This window comes from Euphorbia lathyris, chromosome 2 (assembly GCF_963576675.1).
Source record: "Euphorbia lathyris chromosome 2, ddEupLath1.1, whole genome shotgun sequence".
In the NCBI taxonomy this organism is placed as follows: Eukaryota; Viridiplantae; Streptophyta; class Magnoliopsida; order Malpighiales; family Euphorbiaceae; genus Euphorbia; species Euphorbia lathyris.
The window spans coordinates 105,068,772-105,084,585 of record NC_088911.1 but is presented as its reverse complement, the minus strand read 5'-3'; the positions used below and the strand labels follow the sequence as shown (position 1 = coordinate 105,084,585).

General features: G+C 33.1%; 1 long non-coding RNA gene across 1 annotated transcript; it reads left to right on the top strand.

The window, feature by feature from the left end:
• The first annotated feature begins 11,096 nt into the window (after positions 1-11,096).
• LOC136219291 (uncharacterized) lies at positions 11,097-12,229 on the top strand. The gene is made up of 2 exons (XR_010684119.1): positions 11,097-11,545; positions 11,631-12,229. It is a non-coding gene; the product is annotated as an uncharacterized lncRNA (long non-coding RNA).
• The last annotated feature ends 3,585 nt before the right edge of the window (positions 12,230-15,814 follow it).

Sequence of the window (15,814 nt, the reverse complement as noted above, 5' to 3'; positions counted from 1 at the left end):
AAGCTCAAGTTCTCTTCTTTTTTAAATGCCTCTTGGATCTAGGATTCTGATGAAGAAGATACGAATTCCCTGTTAAGGGGTCGAATAAATTAGAAGTTACTATCCGATACATATGAAAATTTATTCCAACCATGGCTAGATATAAAAAGTCATGCAAAATCATTTTTTTTTTAATAATCATAACGCATGTAAGTTCTTTTTTCATTTTATTAATTAGGTAATGCATACGAAAGAAGGATATACTCTCACTCGTTAAATATCATTTCTAACCCATTTCAATCCCAATATCAAAAAACAAATCAAAATAGAATATCGTCCCCAAAACAAGATATATTTGGATACCGTTCTCACATCAAGGTATAACTGCACTGTTTTCCTGAATGCCCAATTTTCAAGCACAAACATCAATCACACCAACAAACAAACTAACCACCGAATATAACATATTCCTATTATCATCATAATTTTTCTAACACATATATATCAACTTTAATTTCTCAATAATTCACATCTTACCCTAACCAACATCATCCACCAAGTAACATGCCCACATTTATATACTTATTTTCAATCAAATGATCATATATCGTAATCTCAATTTCAATTTCAATCAACATGTCAATAACTAGACAAATATGTATGTCAATCATCACTTACTTGAAAGCTCAATAACTCCCATAAAACACTAAATCCTGACCGCTACCCTTCTACTCGTTCGATACCACCCGAGTATATATATATATATTTTGCTATTATGATAAACTCAAGATTGATTTTAAAAAGTTGATAGTGTTAAAATTAACTTTTTCTCCCTGTGATCAACAACAACAACAACAACAACAACAAAGCCTTAGTCCCGAAATGATTCGGGGTCGGCTAACATGAACCATCATATAAAACCGTGAAAATCAAGTCGTGTCAGCGACACAGATTCGCTCCCTCCACTCCGTCCTATCCACTACCATATTTTCTTCAATTCCCAATAAACTCATATCACTCTCGATCACCCTCCTCCAAGTTTGCTTAGGTCTTCCCCTACCCCTCACCACTACATCCCTTTGCCACTCTTCGGTTCTCCTAACCGGCGCATCAAGCGCTCTACGTCTCACATGGCCAAACCACCTTAGTCGGTTTTCTCTCATTTTATTCTCAATAGATGTAACCCCTACTTTTGTCCTAATTATTTCATTACGCACCCGGTCCTTTCTCGTGTGACCACACATCCATCTCAACATACGCATCTCCGCCACCGACATCTTATGGATGTGGCAGTGTTTCACTGCCCAACACTCCGTACCATATAACAATGCTGGTCTAATTGCCGTCCGGTAGAATTTTCCCTTCAATCTATTAGGCATGCCGGGATCACAAAGGAAACCCGTAGCACTCTTCCACTTCGACCAACCAGCTTTAATCCTATGGGCAACATCTCCATCTACTTCTCCATCCGTTTGGATAATAGATCCTAAATACCGGAAGCAATCCGAGGCCTGAACAACTCTCCCATCTAGGGTGATTGTCCCTGCCTCCCTACTCCTACGGCCGCTAAACTTACACTCCAAATATTCTGTCTTACTTCGACTCAACTTAAAGCCTCTAGATTCTAGAGTTTGCCTCCATAGTTCCAACTTCATCTCCACTCCTTCTTTCGTCTCATCAACCAACACAATATCATCTGCAAACAGCATGCACCATGGTATACCATCTTGAAGTGAACTTGTTAGTTCATCCATAACGATGGCAAAAAGAAATGGGCTTAGTGCGGAACCTTGATGCACTCCAATCGTAATAGGAAACTCTTCAGTTTTCCCAACACTAGTACGTACACTCGTGCATACTCCCTCATACATGTCCTTTATGATGTCAATATATTTCCGCGAAATGCCTTTCCTTATCAAGGCCCACCAAAGTACTTCCCTTGGTACCTTATCATATGCTTTCTCCAAGTCAATGAAAACCATATGCAAGTCTTTCTTCTTATTTCGATAGTGCTCCATTAATTGTCTCATTAGATGGATGGCTTCCATAGTTGATCTTCCCGGCATAAAGCCAAACTGGTTTTCCGAGATCAACCAATATTCATAATTTTATTTGATAATCATTTGGAATCAAATATGGCAAAAAGTAATTCCAAGGCTTCTGATCTTTCATTGTTTAGTGCATTAATCTCTCGATCTTTCATTTAGACACATTCAGTCTCTAATCTTTCATTTTTTGGTGCATTAAACCATCGATCTTTCATTTAGACACATTGAGCCCTTGATCTTTAATATATGGGTGTGTTAGGCCCTTCCGTAAATCAATTCAGATATGAGTATATTAAGGGTCTGTTTGGTTCAACTGTTAGCTAATAGATGTTAGATGTTGTTGTTAGCTGTTTGCGGTCGTAGTAAGCTATTTGTTGTTGCTGTTGACTGTTTGTTATTAGTTGTTTAATTATTAGCGTTTCACTCCAAACCGCATGAAATATAGCGTTTGGTTAGGTTTATATAACAAAAGCGTTTAATATTTTCTCTGGACACTGCAGCATTTTGGAGCTTTTCACGAAAAGCTCTTTTTAGAGTTTTTCATGGACAACTGTTTGTAGTTACATGTTATTGATAAAATTATCCTTCTTATTTCCACAAAATGTGTTTCCTTTTTAATATTATTTTTATTTCTAGAATAAAATTATCGAAAACAAGGTTTTGTTGCGTTCAATAAATTTTTTATTTTTTATATAAATTATTTTTTTTTAATCTGTATAATACATTTTTTATTTTATAATTTATTTGTTGATTAATTTAAAACATGTCCATATCTCTACTATATATAATTACGGAGCAGAGAGAAATGAGAAGAAGTGTTTTAGAGGTCTTTTTGATGAGTTGTCAATGTAGTAAAAAATCAGATTAAAAATATTTAATTAATTAAAAATAAATGTGGTGAAGCTCTTAGCCTAGTGGTTGAGAGCTTATCTATGTCTTGGGAGGTCATGGGTTTGAATCACATCCGAGTCTGGTAGGGATTTTTCTTTTTTCTTTAATGTAAGCGCATTGCACGCAATTTTTTAGAAAAAAAATTAATTAAAAATAACAAATTTATATTTATATTTAATTTCACATATTAATTATAAAACATTTTTTTTTTGTACTGAGTGGTTACAATTGCGATTTAATTCTATTTAACTAAAATTAATTTACGGACTTAATACTTCATTAAGAAAAAATAAAATGTTTAATTAATGGGCAAAAAATATTTTCACTCTCCTCTTTATACGCTTATGTCTCGACATTCTCTCTTATTTTCAAAAAAAAAAAAACCAAGAGGAAGATGGTTCTCTCCTAATTATCTTTTTCGTCCCTTCATTTTTTTTCAATTCTTTTGTTTGTTTTTCTTACTTACAAAATTCAAGAATATATAATTATTAGAAAATATTAATGAAGTCAAATAAGTGATATCTGCGAGTATGGCTGATATTCTATATAGTGAAAGAATGAAGAACAAATTGATCGAATGTCTTAATGAGATATTACGAGATGAAAATATGAGAAATCATCATCTTAAACTGATTCAATTAGATATATTGGGTTATTGTAGCAGAATGAATAATTGAATTCGAATGCTTGGTGATCATGAAATTCCATCAACCAAAATAATTATCATCAAGATGAATTTGTGACTAATTCTTACGAATTTTATTTTTTTATATGTAACATATTGAATTGATAAAGTTTCTTCATATGCAACATTAAAAAAGTATTGATTGTAATAGTTTATAGAATAATATATTGATGTTGCTTCCATTTTAACATAGATTTTAATTCTTTTGTATCGTAGATATAATATTTAATTTTAATTGTAGTTTAATTCAATTTTTGTTTAACCTATATTGTATTTATTTTGTATCGTAAATATAATATTTAATTTTAATTATAGTTTAATTCAATTTTTGGTTTTTTTATTATATTCTAATATATTTCTTAATTAATCTGCTATTTTATTATTATTGTTTCACAGAATATTTGGAATATGAAAATGTATTAAAATTTCTAAAAAGTATAAATCATTGAATTTTGTAAAAATAAATAAATCATTCATCTTTAGTTAAAATTCTATAAAAAAAAGTAGTCAATTATTTTTAAAATTAATTTAATTTGAATTATCATTAGATATATATATTAATTTCAAATATACATAATATAAAATTTTTTCATAGCATGATATAAAATTATTTAAAAGTAAATATGTCAATTTATTTATTTATCTAAATTATATAAAAGTTTCATACCCCGTGCATCGCACGGGTTTTCGACTAGTTAGAAATAATACTAACAGCAACATCTCAGTATAATTTTACCAAACACTAATAATTAAACAACTAATAACGAACAATCAACAACAACAACAAACAGCTAACAACAACAACAACATTTATTAGCTAACAGTTGAATCAAACAGACCCTTGATACACTTATATATGAATTGATTTACGGAAGGTCCTAATACACCCATATATGAAAGATCAAGAGCTCAATGTATCTAAATGAAAGATCGGGGGCTTAATACACCAAACAATGAAAGATCAGAGACTCAATGTGTGTCTAAATGAAAGATCGAAGACTTAATGCACTAAACAATATCAGGAGGCCTCAGGATACTTTTTACCATCAAATATAACCTTACATTTTTTTCTTCAACGAAGAGAGTTGGACTTCCATTCCTTCTCTGTACAAGGAGTAGCAGACATTCTAAGGATCCGTTTGTTTTACCTATTATTTACTGTTTGCTATTACGATTTGCTGTTTTTCCAAAAAGCAGATATTCTCTGCTTTTGTAAAAAAGTATTTTTCAAGAGTAAAAGGCAAACGGAAGATCACTAATCAAACACCTAAAACTCTTTATTTTGAAGTGAAAATGCAACCATGAGTATGGAAATGAGCTACCAAACACCCCCTAAGAAAAAAGATAGATTTTTTTTCTCCGTTAACTAAAAAAAATGTTCGCCGCCATTTACAACATTAAGAATTTTTAAGTTGACACTATCAATTTGAACATTAATGACTTTAAAATAGAAAATTTTAAAAAATTCATGATACTAAGTAACTTTAATTCTATAATTTTTTTTTAGTTTTGAGGTTATTTGGAAGTTGTTTGATGATAAGAGAAAATTAATATTTAGAGAGAGAAAGATAAAAAAATGATGACTTTGGAAAATAAAAGATGTGGTTCCATAATAAGGTAGTGTTTGATAAAAACTTAAAATTAAGTTCTAAAAAATTAAATACTGAATTTTAAGTACTAAATATTATAAATGGTTAAAGTATTAAAAAAAAAGATATAACTGTTTGTTAAATACTAAAAATAAGTACTGAATTTAAAAATATTAGTTGATAATGTTCAACTTAAAATTTTAAATTAAATTTTTTTGACTTATCAGAATAAGTGATTCTGTGACTTAACTGAAATGTTTAAATTGTGTTATCAAACAAGTTTAAAACCAATAAGCACTTAATGTCTTTAAGTGTTGAAATTCGTTGTCAAATATAGTCTAAATGTTTGGTTCATATGTTCGGTCAGAAACCGAGCCATTTTTTATTCGGACCTCCCTTCAATCCAAAACCTCAAGAACAGGCTTCAATTCCTAATCCGTGAGGGGCGTGATGCTGCTGTGTGTCCCCCTCCCAAGCCTGACCTCGTTACGGTTAGCTGGTTAGCTCCTCCTTCTTGTTGGATCAAAGTAAACACGGACGGGGCTGTGAGTTCTGATGGCAACGCAGGAGTGGGAGGAATTTTTAGAAATTCGAGAGGCTTCGTTGTTGGATGTTTTGCAGCACCTGCTTTTGTCTCTTCAGCCCATATAGCTGAACTAAAGGCGATATCCCTTGCTGTTACTCACGCTTGGGAAAGAAACTGGAGACACCTATGGATTGAATCTGATTCAGTGTATGCAGTGCAGGCTCTCAATGAAAACAGATCAGATGTGCCATGGAGGATTCGACGGGAGTGGCAGGTTTGCCTATCTTATCTGTCTGCAATGAATTGGAAAGCAACGCATATATACAGAGAAGGGAACCAAGCAGCGGATAGGTTAGCTAATCATGGTAAATCTGCCTCTTCTCCTTGCTGGTGGAGTTCTGCGCCGCACTTCTGTCAATCCTTTGTGTTTGACGATATTTGCAATGTAGCTCACATTCGTGTTCTGTGACTTTTGTTTTTTTTTTCTTTCTTTTTTCCTTTTCCCCTCCCCCTCTGTATTTTTTCATTTTTTCTAATAATATTCGGGTTGTTGGTTGTGCTGGGGGTGCCAGCCTAGCTGGGATGTCCGGCCTTCCTTCGCGTCCCAACTTTTATTCAAAAAAAACATAGTCTAAATATAATATTAAGCAACTTTAATTCTAATTTTTTTATTTTGAAATCGTTAACGATCAAATTAACAATACCAATGAAACAACAAATACGGTCCTCATTTTAATAATAAAAAAACCACATTCTATCAGTATAACACAAGATTTTTTTTGAAATAATCCTAATTTAAACTATTAAATTTTATCTATTTTGTTTTCTTAAATCACTCTTTAATTTTGATTTTCTTTTTCAACCTATCAATTAATATGTGTATTTTAGGATGTTACATATCTCTTATCCTCTCGTTCACATGCTCAAGGGAAAGGGGAAAATGTTTTGTTTTTTTCTTTGATTCTTTAGGTCTAATTGTAGTTGAGTTTCCACCACTTGGACTTGCGTTTTTGTACTTTTGCAATATAGTTAGCAATTTCACATTAAGATATGTCGTGAAGTTCTGAGTCGTATCAGACTTCTCTATTGTATCGTCTTTGAAAATCATAGTTATCGAGGTCTTGTTTGTCTTTATTTGGGACTCTATTTCCTCCTTGAAATATGGAGTTATCTATATCTTTCGAACCCCCTAATTAAAGTGCAATTTTTATTTGACCAGAGTCTTCGGATAATTGTCCTTCCGTTTTGTAAAGAAATATTTCAAACTGAAAAAAAAAGTGATATTTGAAGATCGAAGAGTAGGTTCCATGCTCAATACATCAATTGTTGGGTATGATCCAATTTCTAATTTGACATCTCCACCTCAGTTTTGTGGACCCTTTTAGTACATTCTAATCGGGTAAATTTCATCAATGGTGTACAACTTTTACCCTATTTCAAACTTTTGTGTATAACCTTCATTTTGCCTCATTAATATATACGACCTTATAGGTGACCTCCCACTTTGGTGTATAGCAGGTAAAAATGACCGGTCAACGCTTGGTCAACGCGTCACCTCATCATTTTTCAAATCCTAAAAAATCAATTGTCTCTTTTACCTCGCTTCTTCTTCCTTGCCCATTTCTCAATTTCTCTCTCTAACTCCTCTCTCTCTCTCTTCATCTTCTTCTCTTCTATTTGGATTTGAATTTCTTTCTTTCTCTCTTCAAATTTCTTTCTCTCTCTAACTTTTCTCTCTTTAAATATTTTTAACCTTTCACTAACCTCTCTATTTAGGCTACGGTTTGGATTGTACACTCATAGATCAAGAAGATATTTCCATTTAAGAAGGCAAGCACACCTGAGAGTTTTAGTCACAAGGCAGACATGATTCGAAAGAGCCTTCCCCAAATTTCTCGGCCTCCAATGGATCGGAAATTCTTGAAAAAGCTGTCAAAGGAAGCAAGCTTATCATCATCTAACCAAAAAATGAGAACAATATCTTCAATTACTAGTCAACACCCCACACCTATGTAATTAGGTTTGTCCATTTTTTTTATCAACATGTTGTGTAGTGTATCATTTAATAATTAATGAAGTTTTATTTTTCAATAGTGGAGTTATAAATCTGTAATTATTTTTTATTTTATGTAGAAGAGTTATAAATCTGTAATGCCAATTATATCCACAATAAAGAAACACATATGTATGTGATGCTAATGTATATCCCCAATGAAAATCTAGTAATTATCTCTTACACACATATATAGCTGAGTTTATTTTTGATGTTCAAGTTGACTGCATACACTTATAATTTTTGTCGCATTAGTTATCAATTAACCGGTTTTTGTTGGAATTGTTAAATTTAATTCATTTGAATGTATTATTACTGTGAGTATCCAGTCCAAACCATGGATTAGAGAGAGGTTAGAGAAAGAGGTTACGAATCCTTTTTAGAGAGAAAGAGAGGGGATAGAGAGAGAAAGAGAGAAATAATTTGAAGAGAGAAAAAAAGGAATTTGAATCCAAATAGAAGAGAAGAAGATGAAGAGAGAGAGAGAGGAGTTAGAGAGAGAAATTGAGAAATGGGCAAGGAAGAAGAAGAGGGGTAAAAGAGACAATTGATTTTTTAGGATTTGAAAAATGATGAGGTGGCGCGTTGACCGGTCATTTTTACCTGCTGTACACCAAAGTGAGAGGTCATCTATAAGGTCGTATATATTAATGAGACAAAATGAAGGTTGTACACCAAAGTGTAAAATAGGTCAAAAGTTGTACACCATTGATGAAATTTACCCCATTCTAATTTGATGATACTAAAGTTAGTGACCAATTATGAAAAAAAAAAAAAAAAAAAAAAAAAAAAAAACCACAAAATAAAGAGAAAATAAATATTACTCATTTATAAGATTCTAGTAATATAAAAGTATCATCTTAGCGGGATAATTTTTGGTGGTTCTTGCTATCGGTTTCTCTTTCAATAACGTGCCTTTCAAAATGGAATGAATTTTGGAAAGCTGAAATAAATCTTTGATTTGATTTGAAACAGGTGGCAATAATTAATAAAAGGCCTCTATAATTTAACTAGTAACAGTCGGTTAATTTTTATTTGTTATTAGTAACTGTTGCAATTACTTATTGTTAATAGATATTACTAGTATTTAGTTTATTGATAAATAGTGTTTAATTTGACTATAATAATATAATAAATGGTTGTGACTTAAAGACAAAATGATATATATTTTTTCAATAAATGATACAGGAGAAATTCTATTATGGTCCCGGTCCATTGGACCTTACCAATAGAAACGTGATAATTATGCACTTTCTTTTCTTACACCAATCATCTTCCAATGAGGTAGCATGATTCTCTTTTTTCATTGATTAGGTCCATTGCACCCGGTCCACTATAGAAGTTCTTATGATACCGTCAAAAAGTCCTGCTATGATCCGAATACCTCAAATGGACTTAAGTCAATTCAGACCTATGATAATAGTTGGTCTTGGTCCAAGTTGACCAAAGTCAGGACTTCAGATATTTTCATTAGCCGAAGGCTGTCTTCAGAGAAGTATTTGAAAACACGTGGACTAATAAGCACATTGAATTTTAAATACACACTTCTCGTTTTCACAAATATCTTTATTCTTTTTAATTATTTGATTCATTTTAGAAGACGAAATTGCTTGCTTACAATTATTATTTTTTTTTTATCAAACATGGGTAGAGGAAATTGCGAAATCAGAAAAGCATTTTGTTTTATGTTTCTAGTAAAATCATCCTTGAAAACTATTACCTACAATGACTTGTTTAATTACGGTTTTGTTTCTTCTAATTTTAATATATGCATGCTTCAAAGTTAAAAGATAAATAACATGAAAAAGATTATTTTGTTTGTTTTGTAGTTGGTTTGCAGCTGAAGTTAAACTAAAATGATTATATTTTAATTGAATACTACTTCTTATCTAAAAAAATGGAGAAATAATTTACTTTTTAGAAAAGACAAAAAAGAAATGTCTTTACTTTAGATCCGTACAAAAATAATAATGAGAAACATAAGTTGTGACTATATATACGGTAGTGCTGATCCCAATTAATTATTGCTTCCACCACTACGGGAGATAGAATACAACCTTATCTCATCTTGATTGCTTCCACTTTCACAATTTCCAACTTTTATTTTACTCTCTTCAAAAAATTGACAGGTATACGCATGGACGAATCTACAGTGGGGGTAATAGGGATATTTGCCCCCACTAAATTTTAGAATTTTTTAAAATCCCAAATAGTATGGTTTGGAATTTTGGAGTTTGCCTCTATTGTTGGCATTGAAATGCTTCTGTTTTTGAGTGTCTAGTTTGCTTCCAAAGGTTAAAAAAAGCTGATTTAGGTTTCACTTTTAATTTCTTTTTGAAAACGGTGCCGTTCCACTTAATAGGCACGACATCGTTTTGTTTAAGTAAACGTAAGAAAAAATAGAAAAATAATAACTCTAAATCATCAACTTTTTATTAAATGGCGTGCCTGTTAAGTGGATGATTTAATGGTGGTCATCTTCAACCAACTCTCAAATTCTCTGTCAAAATCCTAAATTTGAATATTCTAGAACCAATCACCACTAATTTGCTAATTGCCAAGTGAACTGGATAAAACCTTGAACTAGGAAATATTGATTTGAATTAAGTATCTGAACTAGTTTTACAAGGCTTTCTATTCTTCAATTGTGTCAATTAAGTATTTGAACTAGTGCTATATACAATTTGTTACTTAATTTTTAAAATAGGCCAGAGCAATTGTATTTCTGCAAGTTACATCAGATAGTACTATAAAACATAAATATTTTGTTCCTTATTCTGTATCAAAATTGCACTTAATTAAGTTGATTCTAAAAAAATAATATTTTTATGATTTAATAATAAAATTGGAGATTAATATTTTTAAATTCGATGAAATATTTGAATTTTTTCGTCCAAATCGTACAAAATATAGTATATTTTTAAAAAAAAATTTATTAAAACTTTTTCACGTTTAATCATATATTTGTGATCTTTTAGTAATGAGTAATAAAATAACGCACATGTAAAGTGTACATGACAAGATTCATGACAGAGAAGACAAATTGATGAATAATTTCTCCAATTGACCCAATTTGTCAATATTGAGAGTAAAATTGCTCTTAGCTACCAGTGTTAAGGGTAAATTTGTGCTATTTTAAACGCTATGGGTAAAATCCTACATGTAAACATTAGGGATATTTTGCACCTTATCTCTATTTTGCATACATGATTTGCCCCCACTAATTAAAAATCTTGGATCCGTCCCTGGGTATACGTGATGTATAACATTTGCCGTAAATTACATACGTGGTGTATAATCTTTACCCCAAATCACAATTTGGTGTATAACCAAAATTTTATCACACTAAATTGTACAAAACTTCAGATGACCTCTCACTAAAGTGTACAATCGATTTTTATAACCGGTCAACGCTGATCAACTATAACACATCAACAATTTAACTACTTTAGAAAGTAAAAAATTAACCATCTATTATAAAATTATTAAAATATCCATATCTCCTTCTTGGAACACCTTTCTCTCACTCTTTTCCTTTCTCTCTCTAAATCCTTTCTCTCTTTTCCTTTCTAAAAAAATCGGATCACTCCACCGCTGACCTTCATCTTCTCCCTGTTTCCACCGCCGGCTTCATCTTCTGCAACCAGTCTCCACTGCCGACCTTGCTTCCTCATCGTGGAAGAAACATAGTAGGCTCCACTGCCGAGTACGATTCACTTAAGGGCAATTACGACTCTCTCCGACATGACAATGAAGCTCTACTCAAAGAGTCAAGTGTGTTTTTATTCAATTCACTCGAATTTCGAGAGATCTATAATTTTCAACATAGATTTTTAACATTCCTTCATTTGTGTTACAGATAAGAGAGCTAAAGATGAAGCTGAATGAAGATCACAACATGACGGAGAGTATTGTTTCAGTTAAAGAAGAGATCATTACGACGGAATCTGATGACAAAGACGACGAGCCACCGTTGATTCTAGGTTCTTTGGCGGGTTTAGGAAAGACGACGAGTGACCTCAATTACGAGACCTTAACCAAGAGAAACACTAGCAATGGATCGGGAATAGCAACTCTTTTCCCGGACTTGAAAGATGGGTCATCGGATAGCGATTCCAGCGCTATTCTGAACGAAGATAACAGTCCTAATCCGGCAATTTCATCATCTGGAGAGATCTAAGACAATCAACAGTTAGTAAAGTCTCCGCCACCACCGTTTACATCATCATTCAACTTTTTCCAGTTCACAAAACGACGGCTTGTAATTTCTCTCCGAACAGCAACCTCCTAGTCTTCAGTGGTACTGCAACGATCAATGGAATTAGGGAAAAAATGAAATAATAATAATAATAAGGAAGTAAATATAGGGTGGAATCTTGGAAGTAAAAAAAGAGAGATAGCTCTGAAGATTTTGTAAAATGGGAAGTGGAGTATCTATCTATTAGAAAACTTGTAATTTTGATGATTGTCATTGTTGAAAAAAAGTGAAAATTTGGAGAGATGTGTCCAAAGTGCAAATAAGTAAGAATATGAGAGAAGATGGACAGAAATGGAGGTGGTAGAGAAGAAGATGTAGAGAGAAATGGGAGTGAGGAGTTGAAGGAAGAAAATGAGGATGTTTTAGTAATTTTATAAGGAATGAGGCTATATTAGTCATTCCATAAAGAGTGAGTTCCATTTTTTTAATTCTACAATGAAAAATGCTGACGTGGCATAGTTGACCATCGTTGATCGGTCACAAAAACCGGTTGTACACTTTAGTGGGAGGTCACCTGAAGTTCGTACGGTTTAGTACGACAAAATTTTGGTTGTACACCAAAGTGTGATTTGGGATAAAGGTTATACACCATGTATGTATTTTACCCAAAAATTGACATATGTGTCTTAGGCATTTGTATTATATTGTTAGGAAAATATGATTGTGGTTCAATGGTTCTTATATATGTTGGATTACATAGGCATTAGTCATCGACAAACTGTTTCAATCTATTTTATTTTATTAAATTTTTATTCTCATAAAACAAAAATAAAAAATGGAGACTAGTAGTGGCAACATCTTCTCCGACTGGTCGGAGTAAGAAAAAAAAAAGCTAAGGGTAATAATGGGTCTCGAAGACGAATCACAAAAACCCTAAAACCACAGTTGAATCACTAGCCATAAAGAAGATTTCATATAAACATTCCTTAATTGGGCAGACTGTTGATGATGAAACCATGGAATTGATGTCGGGATGAAGAGGCTAAGATCTACGCATTTGAGCCTCAATCAGATGTGGAAGCTGAGGATGATGAAGATCCCAAATGTCCAACAATTAGACTATTGGAAGAAGATACGAGGCTTTTATGAGTCGTTGGAAATGGTCTTTGATTGTTAATATCATGGGAAAGCGAGTGGGTTTCCATTATCTCTCTAAGAAATTAAAACAATTATGGGTTCATGTAGGCACTACTGATATCTTTGATCTTGAGAACGATTACTACGCAATTAAATTCCACAATTACACTTATTATCAGAATGATATTACAAGAGGTCCATACATTATTCCTAACCATTGCTTAGCCATTCGGCCATGGATTCCCAATTTCAACCCGACAGAGGATTATGTCAAAAAATTATTACATGGGTTCGTTTTCCTGGCCTCCCCAGCAAATACTATAATGAACACTTTATCTCCCAACTTGGTAATATGGTAGGCAAAATTCATCATATGGATAAGAAGATTGTGGAAACTGAACGAGGTAAATTTGCAAGAGACAGCGTTGAGATTGACTTGTCTCAACCTCTTCTTCCAAAATATAAAATTACACGTACCATTTTTCCCATTGAGTATGAAGGATTGCATAATATTTGTTTTGATTGTGGTATGTATGGTCATAATATGGATTGTTGCCCTTCCAAAGTGATTGAGAATGGAGTTGAGAATGTCCCCCATAGACCTGAATAACAAGATGATTATTAAATAGGAGGTAGTTAACGTTATGGATCCTGGATGGTGGCCAAGAAGCCAGCACAAAGATGATGCAACAATAAGTCACAAACGACTGGCCCTATTGATGTCTTGAGTGCTCACGCTGGTGGGGGTCTACAAGCTGGATGGAAGCTGGGGGGTCTGCAACACTCTTGCAGGATAAAATTATCAATAATTCTCGTTTTGGGGCTCTTACTGAGGAAGAGGCTATTATTGTACCATAACAAACAAATAAGAAATAGAATGATCAAGCCAAGGACTCATCTACAAGAATCAAGTTGGGATATCCCGATACTCTGTTTGATGATAGGAACGAAGCTATTGAAGTGGATAATCGTGTTTACCAAGAAGTGCATTCTACTCCTCTTACTGGCGGCCCTAATCTTGGCCATGGTCAACTGAATAAGGTGTTGGACAAAAAAGGCTTATCTAAGAAGATCTCTATGAAAATTGGGAAGAATTCGAGTAAAATTCAAAAGAAAGTGGCTAGTGGTAAGGCTGACAATGTTATTTTTGGGGGCTTATCTGGTGTATCAGGTGCTGCTCAGAAATATTTGATCTAATTCTGGTTTTTTTAATTCCTAACAGCTTTTTGTTATGGATTTGCTCTGTTGGAATGTTCGTGGAGCGGCAATTTAGTCTTCCCTTATCGATCTTAAAGATTTAATTAAACAATTTAATCCTTGTTGTGTCTCTATTATATATGCAGCCTCAAGTGAGTGGTAGTCGTGCAGATGGCATTTTGTCTAAGTTTCGGGGCTATAGTTACATCCATTCTGAAGCGTAAGGTAGGGCTGGAGGTATTTGGATTCTCTAGCAACCTAGTATTATTGTAGTGACTCATATCTCTATGTATAATCAATGTATTCATTGTTCCTTGAAAAAAAATGGTTTAGAGTATTGTCTGTTAACTATTGTTTACGATTGCCGTCAACTTCTTTGGGAGGATCTGTTTCACATTAGTCAAACTAGTACTGGACCATGGTTTATTATGGGGGATTCCAATGGCATTTATTCAATTTCTCACCATTGAGGAGGGAGGAAAAACTACATTAATTGATGTATTCATCGTCGACATCTGATGGATGATTGTTGAGTTTTTGACTTAGATGGCTCTGGTCACTGGTATACTTGGCATAGGAATACTGTGTTTGCTCATCCTAATAAAATGTATGCAAATGAGAATGACATGATTGCCTTTCCTAAGGCTTCAGTTATTAATCTCCCCTTTTGTAGCTCAGATCATTGTTCGATTCTCTTCCGGCTTTTAGGCAGTGATCGTATCCGCTCCTAAAGGCCCTTTCGGTACATGTTACCTTGGGAAATTCACCTGGATTTTAGGAATTTTGTTCGTGATAATTGGAACCCAATCCATGATCCTATTAGTAGAGCTTCCAATTTTAAAATTGTTGTTGGCATTTGGAATAAAGAGGTCTTTGGACATATTCTTGGTAAGAAAAAACATATTTTACACCAAATTGACAGGGTTCAAATGCTTATGGAAAGAAGGATGGTTACTCCTCCTCGAATGGATCAAGTGCAAAACTCTTCCCTTTCATCTTAACTGAACCATTGCCTAGTGCATCCTTAATCAAACTTTGATTTTGATCAAAGATAACTTTGAGACCTTTCTGAATCAATTGCCCAACACTTAAGAATTTTTTATTAATACTAGGTACAAATAACACATCTTTGATAAGCTTTGTACCTAAAATACTTTCAATTGCTACTGTGCCTTTTCCCTTGATTGCAATATACTATCCATTTCTAATCTTCAATGTGGAAACAACTGAAGTAGTGTCCAATTCCTTGAAGAGATCACAATAAAAGGTCATATGATTTATACAACCACTATCAATGAGCTATTTTTCACTTGAATTTCATGTTGAAAAACAAAAAGCTACAAAGAGTTGCTCATCGTCTTCTTCATTAGCTACATGAGGTGTAAATTTCATACGTGGTGTACAAAGTTTGCCTATTTCACATTTTTGTGTACAACCTTCATTTTGTCAAATTAAAATATACGACATTATATGTGACCTCTCATTATGTTGTATAGTAGGTAAAAATGACC